Genomic DNA, 13,313 nt, shown 5'->3' with positions numbered 1-13,313 from the left:
AGTTTATAATTGGATTAATGTTAGGCTTTAAAAAGCTTTCAGTCTCATGAGCAAAATGAGATAATTTCTATTGCATTTGAGCATGAGGTTTGGGTGACTAGCCAAAGAACCATCATTCCCCACATCTTAGCTCTGGTCCAAGGCCTGTCCTTGTCATGTCCCCATTGGAGATGTCCTCCAGCCTTTTAGGAAGAAGGAACTCAAGCTCCCAAGTCTAAGGATGGTGAAGAACTTTGCGAATACGTTAAACTGTCTGCTCCTCTGGACACAGGACCTTGCATAGGATAAGTATGACCCCAGACTCATATGGAAAGCCTGATCCTCTCCCAGTCCATGGGAGTGACACCAAGTAAAGGCATGGACTCATATAGATGTTTACTCGGCTCCTGGAAAAACAGGCTTCCTGGGGATTCAGAAGCTGCTAAAACCTTGGAATATCTGAGACTGCTTGGTCTGAATTGCTTGCTCTAAACTGAACTCTGAACTAGACTGGTTAGACTTGGACTGCTACTTGACGTTGACTTGGAATCACCTTCAGTTTATCTAGCTCACTTGTAGGACTATTAATTTGATGTCTACTTTGCCTACTGATTCTGATCCTGGCCTCCCCTTCCTGGCTTTGTCTACTTGCACTGCATGCCCCTTGACCTTGAACTGCCAGAGACCTTGCCATTGCAACCAGCTTGCTGGGGTAAAGAATGGTCCTTGGCTTTAATGCTGTAGCTTCAAAAATGCAGAAGAGCACCACTGCTGTTCCTCTTCAGTTCAGAGCTACAAAAGTATGGCAGAAATGTGTGGCTTTCTCTGCATCTTCTGGGTACTTGGAACTCCAATCATCTGGTAAATGCAGGGACATGCAGAAATTGCCTGCACGATAGTGCTTCAGCAAGGCTGACAAGAGTTGTTTCGGACTGTCTCTTTTGACTATAGCAAGCACAGAGTTAAACAAACTCCAGAATTCTGCCCATCTTTGGAGCTTAGGAGAGAAAGTCCATCACCATTCCTCTATGTCTTGTGGCTGCAGTGCTGGAAGTAAATCTCATGTCACTGACCAACATATGGATAAACTCTTGTCATTAGTGAAGAGGAAAGCAAAATTGTTCAACCTTGTAGACGAAGCACTTTGGAACCTGGAATACTTTATTTTTGGACTACAGTTACCAGAACTCCCGGACAGCATGGCCATTCTAGAAACTGCAGTCCAAAAAAGGAGAATTTTTGAGCTCTGAAGTTTTAGCTAAATGTATACAATACATCCACACTCGTTAACAGTAATCATTGACTGCTTTCGGTTCCCATGTCACATTTTTGTACAAGCTGTTCCATGCAAGTATACACAGAGATAACAAACTATGCCTTTGGGGATTTTCACCTCTTTTTGGGAAGGGATGTGGGAAATTAATATTTATCAGGATTACAAAGTAATATTACCAGGACCATTCATATATTATAAAACAGATGCACTGTGGTATACAAATACAGAATGAGCCCTAACAACAGGGGCTGGGGGTTGCTAATGTGTATCAAGTTTGTACTGTACAAAGTTTCCTTAGCTATTTTTTCTGCCATATTTTTGGAACAGAAAGATATGAGATAATACGACCTAAACTATTTTAAATGTGCTGAATTCTTCAAAAAGAAACAGAATCAATATGTGAAGAAGCAAATCTTCAGGCGATACAAAAGAATAATGTGCTGAAGTGAATGGAATGGCACAGTGCAATCCACTGGGGTTCAGCCAGTGAGACAACACATATTTAAAGAGTATAGATACAGTCAGTGTTCTATCTTTTTTCATATAAACAAAGAATTATAATAACTAAGAGAACCACAAATCTGAAGCATGGGCTATTGTGGCCCTTTAGGTATTTTTGGCTATGACTTTCGTAATTCCTCACCACTGGCTATGCTGGCTAGGGTAACTGGGAGATGCGGTTGACAAAACATCTACAGGTCCACAGTTGCCTCCCCCTAACATACATTCCAGAGACCTTTTGGATACAAGTCAATCCCGGCTTAATATCCTGGCTAGATTACTTGCCTCTGACTAAGGCTGTTTACTGCTGTATCCACCTACCTGAGAGTAATTTCCATTACCTAGGAATAATTAGAGTTTCTTTTGAGCAGACATATATAGAACCCCCATGTAGCCAAACAACATTAAAAGTTTAGACATAGGGGAACTCCAGTTTAAAGCAACCAGGATCTCTGTGCTGAAGAAATACTTACTTGGCAGGGGAGATACCATGATCACTGAAGAAATCAAAGTGAAAAGAGCAGTAATGGAGAATTGCTCAAGCCAGATGTCTTGTTTCCTGTTCCATGAGCCATATGTCATGGACTCACTAAAGCCACATTCAAAGTGTACTGCTATCTGCTTTGGAACACAAGCACAACCCACTCCTTCACTTTAAAAGTATCAAGTGTGTGCGCCCGTGTGCCTTCAAGGAAATTCTGATTTATGGCAACCCTTTTCAGGGTTTTCCAGGAAAAGTATACTCAGAAGTGGTTTATGATTCCCTTCTTCTAGGGTCTCCCTGGGACTGTGCATCTCACAGGCTGGCTCTACTCGCAGGAGGCCCAATGTGGAGTTGAAGTTCCCACTTCTGGCTCTGCAGCCAGATACCTAAACCCCTGAGCTATCCAGCCAGCCAGAAATTTCCAGTAGCTTGAGTTAAAGTTCTAAGAGAAGAACCCCAATCACAATGGGTAGAAATTAACACAATTGATGAAAAGAACTGCATGTGTCATAGCTGTGTTTTGGGGGATTCTCCCCCCCCCGGGCTGTTCTTTGTGGGTGCCAAAGCTTCCATATGTCCTATATATGCAATGTAAGATTGAATTGGAGTTTTATCTAAACTTAAGTGGAGAAATTCCTACTTGACTCTCCCCCCCCCCCGCCGCCGCCTTTATTACATGGCTTCTTTAAACTGAAGAATCAGCTGGTACCATTGTATCAGTGGAGTTTCTCTATACAGATATCAGGTGATGAAAATCTGATCATTCCTGACCTGAGTGACCTTCTTGGAAGGTTCAGGTTTCACCACATCTGTGCCTGTAATGTGGAATTATAGTTGTTTAGCATTGGTATAGCTGTTTATGCACAAGAAGAACAAGCAGGGAACGAGACTGGCATAAACATAATGTCATTCATACAAATCTTGATTACAGTAAGATAATCAAACTGGCACCAATGGAGAACATTGCATGCAAAATATGTTAACCTGCCAACTTGTGATGGGAGAACTTCAGACATCTGTGCTTGCACACAGTTTTGGTATGTCAAAAATGGCCATCATATCTTTACTTGCTATGAAGGTAATCAGGGTTACTTATTGTGACAGCTATTTTAGTCCATACAATGAAAAACAGGATGTTCTGAAAAAAAACCAGAATGCAGATTTTTCAGTCTCTCTCTCTCTCTCTCTCTCTTTAAAACAAATTAAAAATTAAGTATTTCATTTTAAAATAATTTTAAAACTACATCCAGATTGCTATGCATGCATGTTTCCATTTTGCATGTATACACACACTGTCTTCCTTTTTGTTGCTTGACCAGAAACTTCTGCAGACTGGAACCCTACAGCAAGCCCCATGGTGCAGTGATTAAACTGCAGTATTGCAGTCAAGCTGATGCTCACAACCTGAGTTTAATCCCAATGGGTTCAGGTAGATGGCTCAAGATTGACTCGGCCTTCCATCCTTCTGAGGTCAGTAAAATGAACACTCAACTTCCATGAGTCTACAAGAGCTGAGCATGACACTTGATGAAAGACATTTTGGAGAGTGCTCATTCATAGGGTTGCCATGTGTTGGAAGTGACTTGATGACGTTCGTTCGTTTAGTCGTTTAGTCATGTCCGACTCTTCGTGACCCCAAGTCTTCGTTGTGGTAAAAGCGTTCCTTAGAACTGCCTTTACACGAGACAGAGAGGGATTCAGAATGATTAGTCCCTAATGCCAGCAAAAATCGGGTCCTATAATTTTGCTCTAGGCGACTTCACACTCCTTCACCCAAGTCTGTCTCGATTTTAAATAAACCATCTGGAAGGTCTGCTCTTCCTCTTTTATTACTTCAGGACCCTCTTTTGGTAGCGTAATGTGGCCGGATCAAAACAATCTTAGTTCTAAAATATCCAATTTACTATAGTAGCTTGGTCTATACAAGGAGACAGCTTACAGACAATTTGTCTTTTTATATTTTATTACAAAAGATATCATTTCAACAAGCTTAGTTTAACGTCATTTAGTATTTCCAAAATAACCCCCAGCCTTAGCCACCAGTCATTTCCTCTATAAAGTGAAAACAATAAAACAGTCTAGCTATATCTTAAATAAGCATTCTTACGCAGTCTTCTGATTAAAGTTCTGCCAGACGCATCTTTCTCCATGTATCGTCTCTGGCTGTCGTGAAAGCAAACTCTTCCCCCCATCTCTCTTCTCCGTCCTTCTCCTTCTCCTTCTCTTCCATCTTCCTTAAATTAAGCAGTTATGTCCTTGTCCATCGAGGAGTTGAGATAAGATAAGGTCAGCTTGCTCTTCTTAACTTTTTTTTTTCTTTAGCTGGAGAAGAACTGACCTTGTACATTTTCTCTCTAATTAGCACCTGGGCATAAGCAGATTTCTAGCTTTTTCGTTGCAGCTCTGAACTAAATCCTATGAAATACAACACTATTCTATTTTCATAATCAAATTCATGACACGCCCCCCTTAAAGATACAAAATATAGGACTATTAAAGTTCTTATTTTGTTACTAACTTAACATTTGATTATGCAAGTGACTATTTACAATATCACATGTGTATATACAGTTATCTTAATTACTCAGTTTCATTATCAGCGTACATTCGTGAAAGACTATCTGCAACAATATTTAATTTTCCCGGAATATGTTGTATTTCAAAATCAAAGTCTTGCAGGGATAGACTCCATCTTAGCAATCTCTGGTTGTGAGATTTGATTTTTTGTAACCAAACCAAAGCTCGGTGATCAGTTTGCAGAGTGAATTTGCGCCCCCATAAATAAGGTCTTAATAGATTTAATGCCCAGACAACAGAAAGTGCCTCCTTTTCCGGTACGGCATAATGTTTTTCTCGTTCTAAGAGTTTTCTGGAGAAGTAGGAAATAGGATACAGGTTCCCATCTTCTCCTTGTTGTAATAATACTGCTCCGAGACCCAATTCTGAGGCGTCTGTTTGTAAAACAAAAGACTTGTTAAAATCAGGTGATTTTAGAATAGGTGCATTGATGGCTTTGGTCTTTAATGCATCAAAAGCATTTTGACATTCAGGGGTCCATTTTACCTTGACAGGCTGCCTTTTCTTAGTTAGCTCCGTCAAAGGCGTAGCCAAATGACTAAAATTGGGTATGAATTTTCGGTAATAACCAATTAAACCTAAGAATGATCGCACTTGTTTCTTTGTTTTAGGTATAGGCCAATCATTTATAGCTTGTATTTTCACTTGCAGGGGTTGAATTTCTCCCTGCCCAATTAAGTGACCTAAATACATAACTTTTCCTTTCATCCACTGACATTTACTCGCTTTGACTGTTAGCCCTGCTCGATGGATTCTTGCCAAAACAGTTTCAATATGAACCAAGTGTGAGTCAAAATCTGAACTGAAAATTGCAACGTCATCGAGATAAGCACTAGCGAATGGTAACCCCTGTAACAGTTTATCAATCATTCTTTGAAAAGAAGCTCCTGCATTCTTTAACCCAAATGGTAAACGTCGGAATCTATAAGTTCCCACGTGAGTGATAAATGCGGTCTTATCACGAGACTCCTCTGCCAGATCGAGTTGCCAATATGCATTTTTGAGATCGATTATGCTGATGAACTTAGCCTGTGAAAGGCGTTCTATTAAGTCATCCATTCTAGGTAATGGGTATGGATCGGTAACTGTGACACTATTTAATTTCCGGTAATCTACGCAAAATCTCACCTCATCGAGGATCTCGCCTAGTGCGTTCTTTTTAGGGACCAGAACCACTGGCGATGCCCATGGGGAAAATGATTCTTCAATCACCCCCAAAGATAACATTTTTTTAATCTCCTCTTCAATTTGAGTGGCATGATTTCCAATTGCTCGGTATGGACTTGACCGAATTGGAGGGCTGGCTTCAGTATTAATTTCATGACTAATCATATTTGTATAACCAGGTTGGTCTGAAAAAACTGTTTGGTATTTTTCTAAAACTTGATAAAGTTTCTCTTTTTGGTCTGTGGTACCAGATAGGACAATATTATCAGACCAAGTACCCGCATTTTCTAATTCAGTTAGCATATCAGCAGGTTCGCTTTCTGGTTGAAAACACGCCACATGACACTGGTACACCATTGCCGATCTGTCTCTATACATTTTTAAACTATTCACATGATACATTATTGGTTTCTTGGATGAATTTAACATTTTCACAAGATAATTCACATTTCCTACTTTTTGTATGATTTCCCCTGGACCTTCCCAAACTACTTCCAATTTTGAAGGTCTGAGCGGGTTTAGTACAAGTACCATATCACCCACTGCAAACTCTCGGTGACGGGCCTTCTTGTCATGATAGTATTTTTGTTTTATTTGGGATTTCAACAAATTGTCTCTTGCCAATTCTTGCACTGCTAGAAGTTTTTCTTGTAGTTTCCGGACGAAATCCGCGACTGGAACCGTGCTACTTCTGACCACACCTTCCCAGTCTGATCATAGTAGATCTAATGGTCCTTGTAGGTTTTTCCCAAACACTACCTCACTCGGCGAAAAACCTCCCAGAGAAACATGAGGTGCACTTCTGTACGCAAACAAAACAAAAGGTAATAGTTCGTCCCAAATGTTCCCATATTCTTGGACTAGGGTTTTAATCATCCTCAACAAGGTTTGTTGTCCTCTTTCCACCATTCCGTGAGATTCTGGATGATAAGGAATACTAAAGTTTAATTTAATTCCGCTGATCTCACAAATTCGGCTCATCAATTCGCTTTTAAAAGCACCGGCTTGATCGCAAATAATTTGAGTTGGTATCCCTATTCTAGAGCATAAATCCACTACCACTCTAGCAATAGTTTGGGCCGAAAGATTGCTGATGGCGTATGCCTCGATCCATCTGCTGGCTTGACAGATGAACGATATGATGTATTTTTTCTTTGACTTCGTGGGTACAAAAGGTCCGAGTACGTCCATTTGAAGAAATTGGAACACTTGATCGGGAATTTCAGTTAGTTGCATATTAGCTTTTGTACTGTCGGTCTGTTTCCCCGTTCTCTGACAATAATTGCAGGAATTAACATAGTCCTTGACGTTTTTGGAAATGCCGGGCCAATAAAAATGCTGCGAAATCCTACTTAAAGTTTTTTGAATTCCAAGATGTCCGCTACTTGGACTATCATGGGCAAGTTGCAGAATTCTTTCTCTGTACTCTCTTGGAATGACTAGTTGTTGTACTGGTTCCGCCTGTTCATTTGATTTGGGAAAATATTCTCGGTACAATAGTCCATTTTGTCCCCACAAAAAGGTTACTTTTTGTTGTACCGGTTGTACCGCGTAACTGTCGGCTTGAGACCTCAAAGAATCCAATGTAGGGTCTTCCATCTGTTTTCGTTTGAATTCCTCTGATCCCATTGGTACTAGTAAATCCTCTGGTTCAGTTTTTATCTCAGTTGTACTATCCGTTTCATCTGCAAGGGGTTGATGTTGCGTTACATGTCCATCTGATTGCTCCTCAGAGTTATCTTCAGTTGGGACTTGCTCTATTGCTTTGCTTCGCGCACGTGTCACTGCTTGTATGGAAGCTGATTTTAAAGTGTGTTGGTGGTTAAGAAATGCTAGATCGTTTCCCAATAAAAAATCAGGTTTACCTTCATGCACTAATAAATATTTTGCACCTTTCCAATTCTTGTAGCTAATTTGCACATACACGAGTGGTACGAATCGCTCGATTATTTCTCCTGATCCATATGTTTTCACTGGACATCTCAGGTTATTCAAAATTAGTGCCGGATCCACAAACTGTTTGTTAATCGATGAGATATCTGCAGCGGTATCCCTAGAGGCGTTTATGGTTAAATCTCCTGTAGAAAAATGTAGGGTTACCGGTTCTGAAAAACTTTTCAGTGACCAATATAACTGTTCTTCCGGTAGGATGCTACTAGGCTCTATAACTGAAAATTTCTCCCCTGAGGGTGTCTGCTGGTTTACTGTTGTAGAGATTTGAGCTACTTGTAAGCCCATTATCCTTGGCACAATCCTTGGCTCCGTTGCTTGCATTTCACTGGTTTCAGAAAAATTTGGCTTGACTCCTCCTTGTCTCTGGGGTGGCACATTCCTTAGTTGATTAACTACATGTGGTTCTGTTGGTTGTTCTGGTATTTCTAGCGATGTTGCACTGAGATAGTTGACCTTCGGGGTTGTTGATTTGTATTTCCGTTGAGCCGGTATGGGTGCCTTCTCGAATCTCCTTGGTGCTGGTAAGGGTGTCTGCCGAAATCTCCGTGGGGCAGGTAACGGGGTTTTGCCAACTGGCTTCTCCTCTTGACTAGTTGATCCCGCCAGTCGTGGACAATCCCTTTTTAAATGGGCTCCTCCGCATTGAAAGCAAGTCAAGGGTGACCTAGTTTGGCTAGGGCTCATGCTTCTTCGCTCTCCAGCAAAAGACTGTCTTGGTTCAGGAACCACTGTCTTCTTGGATTCGTATTGACTCTGCCTTCTAAGCACTTCTGGAATAGGCCTTCCTCTGGTAATAGGTTCACTCTTCTTGAAGGAAATTAATTCATCGGTTTTGAGCGCCAACGTTTGGAGGTCTGTGCAATTTTTCTCCAATAAGCTACTCTTTAACTCTGGTGGTACTAAATTTAGAAAATGTTCTATATATAGTAGCATTCTTAAGTCCTTGAATGTATTGACCTTGGCAGCCTCTAACCAACGGTCGCCTAACACCTCTATTTGATCAGCAAGGGCAGAATAACTCGTTTGAGGGGTCTTCCTCAATTTTCTAAACTGTTGTCTTAGCAATTCCGGTGTAAAACCTTCTCTTTGGTAAACCAAAATTTTAAACTGTTCCCAAGTTAAATTTTGCCTGGAACTTCTTGCTAAAATGGTGGCTAACTCTCCGGAAACTTGTGATCGTAGAAGTTTTAAATATAATTGTGTTGGCACGTTCAGATCAGCACACGAAGATTCAAAAAGTGATAAAAATGAAAAAATGTCATCGCCCTCTTGGTAATATGGTAGGTTTCTCCTGTCAGTGTTAGATATTGAGTCTCTGGCTTGTTGTTTCTCAGCAATTTGCTTCTCTAAAATCTGTAGTTTCATTTCGTGGTATCTTCTTACTTGAAGTTCATTTGCTGTGTGTGCATTCACCCATTGTTTCTGGCTCTCCATGAAGTCTGCCATCATCAGGGTAAGCTGTTCTTGCAACTTGAGACTTATATCCTTTGCATCTACTGGACTGCTGCTGGCCTCTGCTCCAGCTGTTCCCCTCTGCATGGTTATTTCTCCTGTTAGCAGGTCCTGCTGAGTTGGAACTTGTTCCGCCCCAGTGTACTGCTGTGTCCTTCTTGGCTTCACTTTTGGTTTAACAACTACTGGATTTGCTTCTATTAATCTTTGGGCATATTCTTCATCCTCTGGGTTATCTACTACCCAGTGTTCCACTGCTTCCAAAATCTCCTTATCCACTGATACTTCAGGCAGTGAAAACCGACTGCTAAAAGCCATTTTTCCTTTTTTTTTTTTTCCTTCTCTCCCTGCAGCCTTGGCCGAAGCACGGGAGGAGCAATAAAACAATTAAACTGTCAGCTTTGACTGATCCTACTTTCCCTCCAGGAAATCCTTTTGGCTCTGGCTTGGGGTAGGAAATTTTCCCTTTTTTAATTTTATTTAATTACTTTTAAATTACTTTTATTATCCTGGCTGCTCCTTATAGACTCCTGCTACACTCAAAACAATTTTGCCACTCTGTCACCTGAGTGAAACGAGCTGGCACTTTTTAAACAGCACAATGCTTGTTCCTTAGAGCTCTTAAGCCACTGGCAGAATCTCTCCTTGCATTACTTTAGCCTGAGCTTTCTGCATAGGAGTCTTCTCCAGTCACAATAATTTACAACCTTCCCTGCTTTGCTCTGAAGCTCATGCCAGAGAAGTTTCTCTTGTCCTTTATTTAGCAGTGTGTATCTGCTTGCTCACACATCTGCCTTCATAAAACAATTACAAGCGCTAATTCAGCCCTTGAGCAAAGCGCAAACCAAATCCCATCTGCCACTATACTGTAAACACGGCACGTAAGGCTCAGATCCCACCGCTGCCACCATGTGGTAAAAGCGTTCCTTAGAACTGCCTTTACACGAGACAGAGAGGGATTCAGAATGATTAGTCCCTAATGCCAGCAAAAATCGGGTCCTATAATTTTGCTCTAGGCGACTTCACACTCCTTCACCCAAGTCTGTCTCGATTTTAAATAAACCATCTGGAAGGTCTGCTCTTCCTCTTTTATTACTTCAGGACCCTCTTTTGGTAGCGTAATGTGGCCGGATCAAAACAATCTTAGTTCTAAAATATCCAATTTACTATAGTAGCTTGGTCTATACAAGGAGACAGCTTACAGACAATTTGTCTTTTTATATTTTATTACAAAAGATATCATTTCAACAAGCTTAGTTTAACGCCATTTAGTATTTCCAAAATAACCCCCAGCCTTAGCCACCAGTCATTTCCTCTATAAAGTGAAAACAATAAAACAGTCTAGCTATATCTTAAATAAGCATTCTTACGCAGTCTTCTGATTAAAGTTCTGCCAGACGCATCTTTCTCCATGTATCGTCTCTGGCTGTCGTGAAAGCAAACTCTTCCCCCCCATCTCTCTTCTCCGTCCTTCTCCTTCTCCTTCTCTTCCATCTTCCTTAAATTAAGCAGTTATGTCCTTGTCCATCGAGGAGTTGAGATAAGATAAGGTCAGCTTGCTCTTCTTAACTTTTTTTTTTTCTTTAGCTGGAGAAGAACTGACCTTGTACATTTTCTCTCTAATTAGCACCTGGGCATAAGCAGATTTCTAGCTTTTTCGTTGCAGCTCTGAACTAAATCCTATGAAATACAACACTATTCTATTTTCATAATCAAATTCATGACATTCGTGACTTGATGACACATAACAACAAACTGCCCAGAGAATGCTCTCGCACTATGGGGTGATATAGAAGAGAAAAAACAAACAAACAAGACAGTTAATATCTGTATTCTGTGCTCTTTGGGATATAATCAGATGAGAAGCTCAAATTGAATGAAGATTGAATCAAATCTCTCATAAAAACTACCACCCCCATGATTATGTTTGCTGGTCTTATTTACAAAGGATTTGGTAAAACAGAGAATCCTTCCAAGGATGAATGTTGGAAGATAAAAGAGTCAATCCTACATACCTGATGAAGAGATGTACATTTATGAGTATGACCTCTTACATGGGGCTGACCCTAAACATTTTGCTGTCTAGAGATAAGCAGCAGGTGGTATCATTACCATATGCTAAGAGGTTTGGACTGAAGATCTGTTGGATTAATTTAGCACCAGAAGCAGAAAATTGCACTCGTAGCGCTCTGCCTCCTTGGCACTAAAAGTACAACAATAATAAATTCAATAGCCAACCATTTTGTACCCTTTTATTACACCTGTCATTAGCTGCCTGAGGCAACTGCCAAATTTTACCTAAAAGCAGGTTTGGCATTGTTTATGTAATGCAGTGTTGCACTGACCCAGCTGAAGACATTTCCAAAAGCATCAAAAGAAAGTAAATAAAAACTGATGACACAGACTAGATGAAGGGACAGTACAGAGAATGGAACAGAAGCAGGCCAGCCACATTTACAGATTTTAATCGGAATAAACTGGATTGGTTGGCTCCAACCTCTTAGTTCATGAATCACTTCATCGGGGTTTTTTTGCACATAAATTTCATATGTAATTAATTTAGTACTTCACTTTGAGAAATTATTTTCAATATAAATGGAAGTTTTGAATTCTGGGTGAAATGCAGCTCCCATAATTTCTTTCTTTTTACATGAAATATTTTTCTTATTAATTTTCCACTGTTATTAGCACCAAGTAAGGCTAAACAGGTTGTGCAATTTGGTGTAGACTGCTGGCTGTTAACACCTTTCTCTGGCACATGATTTCTTGGACAGGCTGAAACTGTTCTGACAACTAGAGTGCTGAAAAGTGTGAACGTAGCCAGAAACCTGTCCACACTAGACCTCCCAACACTGCTAATGCTAATTCACCTTAAACTGGTATTAATGATTGTGGACAATTTATTTTTTTATTAAAAAAACATTTTATAGATCAGATTGGTAAAGTCTACAAATAAAGCAGAAGAGGGTTGCAGGGGGGTTAAATGGTGGGTACATGAAACTCTGGTTAGCATTAGGGCATGTCACATGATCAAACCCACTTGGACATAGTAGGGGTAAAGACTTATGCATGAGTGAGAGGAATGTTCTTCCAGGATTAGGTACACACAGTAGTTTAAACAATCAACATGAGGAGACTCTTTCTTACACACTATTCAGTGTATGCAACTGCAGTTTGTAACTATGTTCAGCTGAAGATGTGAACAGCCATATTTTGGGATGGTCTCGATGCATAGATTACTTTTTTTGTTAGGGAATAAGGGAACAAATTTGTATAACTCAACCAACTGAGTTATGTGCTGTCAAGTCACTTCTGATTTATGGCAATCCCAGTAGGATGTGCAGGGTATGTGAGATATTGAAGGGGTGCTTTTACCACCGCCAGCCCTCAATGAGTTTCCTCAGTTTGCATCAGAGTTACACTGAACAGCACAAAACTATAGTAACATAACAATATGCTCCAAGAATAGTCTGTGTGGTCCATTTTCCTTCCTCATAATGTCATTAAGTAATTAGGGTACAATGTCTGGGTTTTCATTAGTATGGTAAGTGAAATCCTATGGATGTCTAATCAAAGGTGAATCTAAGTTTACCTTTGATCCACATTCCAGACAGTTGTGACAAATACATGTTGTGGTATACTGGCTTCCTATATTGATAACACTATGAGAATGACAATTGTAGAGCTGACTTGATAGTTCAGTGAATTGAGTACATTTGGGTGCAGAATTAGAGGCTGGGAGTTCAATTCTCTGCTCTGCTTCCCAGGAGAAAAGCTAGCCTTGCACAAGCTGAACAAGCCCGGAGTGCCTGCATAAGAAAGGAATGGCAAATAATTTGTGAATGCTCTATATCTAGCAAGCTCTGGAAAGGGTCACAATAAGTCTAAATCAGTGGCAATTTGTACTGTGGGCCAGTAATCCAT

The 13,313-nt window shown here is 40.4% G+C and overlaps 1 long non-coding RNA gene across 1 annotated transcript; it reads right to left on the bottom strand.

Annotated features, from left to right (window-relative positions):
• Positions 1–2,965: 2,965 nt before the first annotated feature.
• LOC144589631 (uncharacterized) lies at positions 2,966–12,657 on the bottom strand. Its single transcript, XR_013545870.1, has 2 exons — positions 11,115–12,657; positions 2,966–3,881 (listed from the first exon to the last, which is right to left on the bottom strand). It is a non-coding gene; the product is annotated as an uncharacterized LOC144589631 (long non-coding RNA).
• Positions 12,658–13,313: the final 656 nt, after the last annotated feature.

This window comes from Pogona vitticeps, chromosome 5, assembly GCF_051106095.1.
Source record: "Pogona vitticeps strain Pit_001003342236 chromosome 5, PviZW2.1, whole genome shotgun sequence".
In the NCBI taxonomy this organism is placed as follows: Eukaryota; Metazoa; Chordata; class Lepidosauria; order Squamata; family Agamidae; genus Pogona; species Pogona vitticeps.
This window is presented reverse-complemented; position numbering and strand designations above follow the sequence as displayed.